Source organism: Triticum dicoccoides, chromosome 1B, assembly GCF_002162155.2.
Source record: "Triticum dicoccoides isolate Atlit2015 ecotype Zavitan chromosome 1B, WEW_v2.0, whole genome shotgun sequence".
NCBI classification, from domain to species: domain Eukaryota; kingdom Viridiplantae; phylum Streptophyta; class Magnoliopsida; order Poales; family Poaceae; genus Triticum; species Triticum dicoccoides.
The window spans coordinates 596,750,229-596,757,657 of NC_041381.1; positions in this window are offsets into that span (position 1 = coordinate 596,750,229).

Below are 7,429 nucleotides of genomic sequence, written 5' to 3' on the forward strand. Positions count from 1 at the left end.
GGGGCGTGGCCTGCCTCCCTCTCTCTCCCTTAAAGCCTAATAAGGCACATATACTCCCCGGCGAATTCCCATAACTCTCTGGTACTCCGATAAATACCCGAATCACTTGGAACCTTTCCGATGTCCGAATATAGTCGTCCAATATATCGATCTTTACGTCTCGACCATTTCGAGACTCCTCGTCATGTTCCCATCTCATCCAGGACTTCGAACTACCTTCGGTACATCAAAACACATAAACTCATATTACCGATCGTCACCGAACGTTAAGCGTGCGGATCCTACGGGTTCGATAACTATGTAGACATGACCGAGACACGTCTCTGGTCAATAACCAATAGCGGAACCTGGATGCTCATATTGGCTCCTACATATTCTAAAAAGATCTTTATCGGTCAAACCGCATAACAACATACGTTGTTCCCTTTGTCATCGGTATGTTACTTGCCCGAGATTCGATCATCGATATCTCAATACCTAGTTCAATCTCGTTACCGGCAAGTCTCTTTACTCGTTCCGTAATGTATCATCCATCCCGCAACTAACTCATTAGTCACATTGCTTGCAAGGCTTATAGTGATGTGCATTACCGAGAGGGCCCAGAGATACCTTTCTGACAATCGGAGTGACAAATCCTAATCTCGATCTATGCCAACTCAACAAGTACCATCGGAGACACCTGTAGAGCACCTTTATAATCACCCAGTTACGTGGTGATGTTTGGTAGCACACAAAGTGTTCCTCCGATATTCGGGAGTTTGATAATCTCAGTCATAGGAACATGTATAAGTCATGAAGAGAGCAATAGCAACATACTAAACGATCAAGTGCTAAGCTAACGGAATGGGTCAAGTCAATCACATCATTCTCTAATGATGTGATCCCGTTAATCAAATGACAACTCATGTCTATGGCTAGGAAACTTAACCATCTTTGATTCAACGAGCTAGTCAAGTAGAGGCATACTAGTGACACTTTGTTTGTCTATGTATTCACACATGTACTAAGTTTCCGGTTAATACAATTCTAGCATGAATAATAAACATTTATCATGGAATAAGGAAATAAATAATAACTTTATTATTGCCTCTAGGGCATATTTCATTCAGTCTCCCACTTGCACTAGAGTCAATAATCTAGTTCATATCATCATGTGATTTAACACCAATATTCACATCTGTATGTGATTAACAACCATAGTTCACATCGTCATGTGACCAACACCCAAAGGATTTACTAGAGTCAATAATCTAGTTCACATCACTATGTGATTAACACCCAAAGAGTACTAAGGTATGATCATGTTTTTCTCGTGAGAGAAGTTTAGTCAATTGGTCTGTCACATTCAGAGCCGTATGTATTTTGCAGATATTCTATGTCTACAATGCTCTGCATGAAGCTACTCTAGCTAATTGCTCCCACTTTGAATATGTATCCAGATTGAGACTTAGAGTCATTTGGATTGGTGTAAAAGCTTGCACCAATGTAACTCTTTACGACGAACTCTTTTATCACCTCCATAATCGAGAAACATTTCCTTAGTCTTTACTAAGGATATTCTTGACCGCTGTCCAGTGATCTACTCCTAGATCACAATTGAACTCCCTTGCCAAACTCAGAGCAAGGTATACAATAGGTCTGGTACACAACATAGCATACTTTATATAACCTATAACTGAGGCATAGGGAATGACTTTTCATTCTCTTTCTATTTTCTGCCATGGTCGGGTTTTGAGTCTTACTCAACTTCACACCTTGCAACACAGGCAAGAACTCCTTCTTTGACTGTTCCATTTTGAACTACTTCAAAATCTTATCAAGGTATGTACTCATTGAAAAATCTTATCAAGCGTCTTGATCTATCTCTATAGATCTTGATGCTCAATGTGTAAGCAACTTCACCGAGGTCTTTCTTTGAAAAACTCCTCTCAAAATACTCCTTTATGCTTTCCAGAAAATTCTACATTATTTCCGATCAACAATATGTCATTCACATATACTTTATCAGAAATGTTGTAGTGCTCCCACTCACTTTCTTGTAAATACAGGCTTCACCGCAAGTCTGTATAAAACTATATGCTTTGATCAACTCATCAAAGCGTATATTCCAACTCCGAGATGCTTGCACCAGTCCATAGATGGATCACTGGAGCTTGCACACTTTGTTAGCACTTTTAGGATTGACAAAACCTTCTGGTTGCATCATATACAACTCTTCTTTAATAAATCCATTAAGGTATGCAGTTTTGATGTCCATTTGCCAGATTTCATAAAATGTGGCAATTGATAACATGATTCAGACAGACTTAAGCATCGATACGAGTGAGAAAATCTCATCGTATTCAACACCTTGAACTTGTCGAAAAACCTTTTTGCGACAAGTCGAGCTTTGTAGATAGTAACACTACTATCAGCGTTTGTCTTCCTCTTGAAGATCCATTTATTTTCTATGGCTTGCCGATCATCGGGCAAGTCTACCAAAGTCTACACTTTGTTCTCATACATGGATCCCATCTCATATTTCATGGCCTTTCAAGCCATTTCGCGGAATCTGGGCTCATCATCGCTTCCTCATAGTTCGTACGTTCATCATGGTCTAGTAACATGACTTCCAGAACAGGATTACCGTACCACTCTGGTGCGGACTGTACTTTCGAAGACCTACGAGGTTCTGTAGTAACTTAATCTGAAGTTTCATGATCATCATCATTAGCTTCCTCACTAATTGGTGTAGGAATCACTGGAACTAATTTATGTTATGAACTACTTTCCAATTCGGGAGAAGGTACAATTACCTTATCAAGCTCTACTTTTTTTCCCGGTCACTTCTTTTGAGAGAAACTCCTTCTCTAGAAAGGATCCATCTTAGCAACGAATAACTTGCCTTCGGATCTGTGATAGAAGGTGTACCCAATAGTTTCCTTTGGGTATTCTATGAAGACGCACTTCTCCGATTTGGGTTCGAGCTTATCAGGTTGAAACTTTTTCACATAAGCATCACAGCCCCAGACTTTAAGAAACGACAACTTTGGTTTCTTGCCAAACCATAGTTCATAAGGCGTCGTCTCAACGGATTTTGATGGTGCCCTATTTAAAGTGAATACAACTGTCTCTAATGCATAACCCCAAAACGATAGTGGTAAATTGATAAGATACATCATAGATCGCACCATATCTATTAAAGTACGATTACGACGTTCGGACACACCATTACGTTGTGGTGTTCTGGGTGGCGTGAGTTTGAAAACTATTCCGCATTGTTTTAAATGTAGACCAAACTCATAACTCAAATATCCTCCTCCACGATTAGATCATAGAAACTTTATTTTCTTGTTACGATGATTTTCCACTTCACTCTGAAATTCTATGAACTTTTCAAATGTTTCAGACTTATGTTTCATTAACGAGATATTCTCATATCTGCTCAAATCATCTGTGAAGGTCAGAAAATAAGGATACCCACCACGAGCATCAACACTCATTGGACCGTATACATCGGTATGTATTATTTCAAACAAGTCAGTAGCTCGTTCCATTGTTCCGGAGAACGGAGTTTTAGTCATCTTGCCCAAAAGGCACGGTTTGCAAGCATCAAATGATTCATAACCAAGTGATTCGAAAAATCCATATTTATGGAGTTTCTTCATGCGCTTTACACCGATATGACCCAAACGGCAGTGCCACAAATAAGTTGCACTATCATTATCAACTTTGCATCTTTTGGCATCAATATTATGAATATGTGTATCACTACGATCGAGATCCAACAAATTATTTTTATTGGGTGTATGACCATCGAAGGTTTTATTCATGTAAACAGAACAACAATTATTCTCTGATTTTAAATGAATAACCGCATTGCAATAAACATGATCAAATCATATTCATGCTCAACGCAAACGCCAAATAACACTAATTTAGGTTTAACACTAATCCCGAAAACATAGGGAGTGTGCAATGATGATCATATCAATCTTGGAACCACTTCCAACACACATCGTTACTTCACCCTCAACTAGTCTCTGTTTATTCTATAACTCCTGTTTCGAGTTACTAATCTTAGCAACCGAACAAGTATAAAATACCCAGGGGTTACTATAAACACTAGTAAGGTACACATCAATAACCTGTATATCAAATATACCCTTGTTCACTTTGCCATCCTTCTTATCCATAAAATATTCAGGGCATTTCCGTTTCCAATGACCATTTCCTTTGCAGTAGAAGCACTCAGTTTTAGGCTTTGGTCCAACTTTGGGCTTCTTCATGGGAGTGACAACTTGCTTGCCATTCTACTTGAAGTTCCCTTTCTTTCCCTTTGCCCTTTTCTTGAAACTAGTGGTCTTGTCAATCATCAACACTTGATGCTCTTTCTTGATTTCTACCTTCATCGATTTCAACATCACGAAGAGCTCGGGAATCGTTTTCGTCATCCCTTGCATACTATAGTTCATCACGAAGTTCTAGTAACTTGGTGATGGTGACTAGAGAAATCTGTCAATCACTATTTTATCTGGAAGATTAACTCCCACTTGATTCTAGCGATTGTAGTACCCAGACAATCTGAGCACATGCTCACTTGCTGAGCAATTCTCCTCCATCTTTTAGCTATAGAACTTGTTGGAGACTTCATATCTCTCAACTCGAGTATTTGCTTGAAATATTGACTTCAACTCCTGGAACATCTCATATGGTCCATGACGTTCAAAACGTCTTTGAATTCTCGATTCTAAGCCGTTAAGCATGGTGCACTAAACTATCAAGTAGTCATCATATTGAGCTAGCCAAACGTTCATAACGTCTGCATCCGCTCCTGCAATAGGTCTGTCACCTAGCGGTGCATCAAGGACATAATTCTTCTGTGCAGCAATGAGGATAAAACTCATATCACGGACCCAGTCCACATCATTGCTACTATCATCTTTCAACTTAGTTTTCTCTAGGAACACATATAAAACATAGGGAAGCAACAACGCAAGCTATTGATCTACAACATTATTTGCAAAATACTATCAGGACTAAGTTCATGATAAATTAAAGTTCAATTAATCATATTACTTAAGAACTCCCACTTAGGTAGACATCCCTCTAATCATCTAAGTGATCACGTGATCCAAATCAACTAAACCAAAACCGATCATCACGTGAGATGGAGTAGTTTTCAATGGTGAACATCACTATGTTGATCATATCTACTATATGATTCACGTTCAACCTTTCGGTTTTAGTGTTCCGAGGCCATATCTGCATATGCTAGGCTCATCAAGTTTAACCCGAGTATTTCTACGTGTGCAAAACTGGCTTGCACCCGTTGTATGTGAACATTGAGCTTATCACACTCGATCATCATGTGGTGTCTCGGCACGACGAACTTTGGCAACGGTGCATACCCAGGGAGAACACTTATACCTTGAAATTTAGTGAGAGATCATCTTATAATGCTACCGCCAATCAAAGCAAAATAAGATGCATAAAAGATAAACATCACATGCAATCAATATAAGTGATATGATATGGCCATCATCATCTTGTGCTTGTGATCTCCATCTCCGAAGCACCGTCATGACCACCATCATCACTGGTGCGACACCTTGATCTCCATCGTAGCATCGTTGTCGTCTCGCCAACTATTGCTTCTACGACTATCACTACCGCTTAGTGATAAAGTAAAGCAATTGCAGGGCGATTGCATTGCATACAATAAAGCGACAACCATATGGCACCTGCCAGTTGCCGATAACTTTGTTACAAAACATGATCATCTCATACAATAAAATTTAGAATCATGTCTTGACCATATCACATCACAACATGCCCTACAAAAACAAGTTAGACGTCCTCTACTTTGTTGTTGCAAGTTTTACTTGGCTGCTACGGGCTGAGCCAGAACCGTTCTTACCTACGCATCAAAACCACAACGATATTTCGTCAAGTTAGTGCTATTTTAACCTTCGCAAGGATCGGGCGTAGCCACACTTGGTTCAACTAAAGTTGGAGAAACTGACACCCGCCAACCACCTGTGTGCAAAGCACGTTGGTAGAACCAGTCTCGCGTAAGCGTACGCGTAATGTTGATCCGGGCCGCTTCATCCAACAATACCGCCGAACCAAAGTATGACATGCTGGTAAGCAACATGACTTGTATCGCCCACAACTCACTTGTGTTCTACTCGTGCATATAACAACTACGCATAAACCAGGCTCGGATGCCCAGATGGTGTCCATGGGATCCAGGTGGCTGTACACGTGCACGTCTGACGTGCGGATGGTGTCCACTTTATGTTCAGGGGTCCAAAATAAAGTGTCCCAGTGCATTTCAGGTTGAGACTAATAAAACAAGCCGAGATGTAAAAGGCCTTTTTTAGGTGTTAGGTTTGTGTTGCGTCGAGTCATGGTTATAAGTTGGTTAGCTTGCTGCTCTAGGACAAGCTGCATGTCCAGGTGGGTGTAGTGTTAGAGTACGTAATGGGCCTAATGGGCCTGGGCTAGCGGTATAGCCCGTTAGTCTTAGGGTTAATTAGAGATAAGGGTCACTTGCTTAGGGGTCAAGTAAGTCTTGCTTGGGACTCAAGTAAACCTCTCTATATAAAGAAAGAAGATGTATCAATCTAATCAAGCAATAATTAAGAAGGAAATCCCTTTCCTCTCGCCCGGCCGTGGGCAAAAGTGTTGGGGAACGCAGTAATTTCAAAAATTTCCTACGCACACGCAAGGTCATGGTGATGCATAGCAACGAGAGGGGAGAGTGTCGTCTACGTACCCTCGTAGACCGTAAGCGGAAGCATTAGCACAACGCGGTTGATGTAGTCGTACGTCTTCAGGATCCGACCGATCCAAGTACCGAACGTATGAAACCTCCAAGTTCAGCACACGTTCAGCTCGATGACATCCCGCAAACTCTGATCCAGCAGAGCTTCACGGGAGAGTTCCGTCAGCACGATGGCGTGATGACGGTGATGATGTTGCTACCGATGTAGGGCTTCTCCTAAGCACCACCATGATATTTTCGAGGTGGAATATGTTTGAGGGGGGCACCGCACACGGCCAAGATATCAATGATCAATTGTTGTGTCCATGGGGCTCCCCCTTCCCACGTATATAAAGGAGTGGAGGAGGGGGGAGGGCCGCCCCTTCTATGGCGCGCCCTGGAGGAGTCCTACTCCCACTAGGAGTAGGATTCTCCCCCTTCCAAGTAGTAGGAGTAGGAGAGAAGGAAAGGGAAGAGAGACGAGAAGGAAGGAGGGGGCGCCGCCCCTCCCCCTAGTCCAATTCGGACTAGGCCTTGGGGGGCGTGCGGCCTGCCTCTCTCTCTCCCTTAAAGCCCAATAAGGCCCATATACTCCCCGGCGAATTCCCGTAACTCTTCGGTACTCCGATAAATACCTGAATCACTCGGAACCTTTCCAATGTCTGAATATAGTCGTCCTAT